Raw genomic sequence first — 1733 nt, forward strand, 5'->3', positions numbered from 1 at the left:
CCTCATAATTTTATAAAATTTACTTTCATAAAAAAAGTTTTTTGACAACAATTTTTATCAAAAAATTTTAAGCTTAAAAAAAAATCACTATTTAGAAACTAAAAAATATAAAATAAAGAATGCTTACGGAACAAAACAAAAATAAGGAAAAAAAACAATTCTTTTTTGACGCCATTTCTTAGTGCTAAGAAAATTCGTCTTTGGGATTTGCCAAAAACAAAACAAGATGCAATTTTATTTTTTCAGGAGCGAAATATTTTACCAAAAAAGCGGAAACGTACCAATTCCCATGACATGAAACTTTATCTTGGTAAACGTACGTTTTAGAAATGTTATTTCATTTAAAATCTTATTTATTTGAGTTAATATTGCGACAGAAATAGAGATTGTTAAGATAGAATATTAATCATCAGCACAAATGACACTATATAAAGTAATTTGGGAAAAATATACTTGAGGGTGCCCCTTGGCGAAATTGGCGACTTATGTTTGGCTCCATACTTGTTTGCCCGGAACGCCGTGGTAACCCACAAACTGGACATTTATATCTATTACTAATTAAACCTTCATTCATTCACCAGTCAATCACTGTTTTTTTTTTCATTGTTATTAAAATTGTACAGAAACTTAAGATTTATCTTATTGACAGTATTCATTTTTAGTATCTGAAGCAAAAATAACCTTACCAGCCGGTATCCTAAGTAGAACTAACGGATCTCTGAAATTACATTTAAAAATTCATTTAAAAACAACGCTAAACTCTAAACTAATCAGAATCACGATTAAAATTTAAGCCAATCAGAATCACGATTGGTTTTCAATATCGCCCAGCTTGGCGATCAATCGCGATCACAACTTGGCGGGGGCACCCTCAAGTATAGTCTACCCGAATATTCTATAACTATTGCAGTTCTTGACGTTCTGAATTCACATTTATTTATTGGAAAAACGAAAGCAATGTTGACTTCGTTTTAATTTGTAATGAATTGAAGACGGAAAAAATTATTTTACCGTAATATACACATCTGTAACAGCAAGTGATCATGAAATTGTAAGTTATGATGTTGGTAATAGAAAGGTAAAAATTACTGAGAAATTGTTCTTCAAATGCTTGGCGTGTTCTACTTCAATGTTTGGCGTATTCTGGTTAGTTTTTTCAAGTTCTTCTACCTTTTCTTTAGGGAAATTTTGCTGCTAAGAAAATGGCGTCCGTCATTAGCAATGGTTATGATGGAACTAATGTCCGATATTTTCAGTCTCCCGCTAGAGGGCGTACTCGAGCGTTGCGATCGCGAATACTAAATCCGTGATACGACCAATAATTAAGAAATCTATTCTCGTTGATTTTACTTGCTTGTGCTCACCTGACATAAAGAAACTTGCGCGAATTATAGTTAAACATTGAAGTATATGTAATATACTTTTCTAAATGAATAGAGCTATAAGATAGAAAATATCACTGTTGTTATCTTCAAGATGTTTGATAACTGAATCGTTTATAGAAATATTTAAAACAATGGCCAACTTTTAACCAATCAGAAAATTCCATTTTTATTTTCGCTCATACTGCTGGAACGGCTTTTTGCAGAATGTTCTAATGTCGACAGTGACCTTCCTCGAGCTTGAAACTATCTGTATGGCAACTTTCATCGCTTTCTGTCGGATGGTTTCGGAGTCTATAAAGGACATACATGCACACATAAATTTTTATATATGGGTCATTCTCACAAAAA

The sequence above is a fragment of the Parasteatoda tepidariorum genome, chromosome 2, assembly GCF_043381705.1.
Source record: "Parasteatoda tepidariorum isolate YZ-2023 chromosome 2, CAS_Ptep_4.0, whole genome shotgun sequence".
NCBI classification, from domain to species: domain Eukaryota; kingdom Metazoa; phylum Arthropoda; class Arachnida; order Araneae; family Theridiidae; genus Parasteatoda; species Parasteatoda tepidariorum.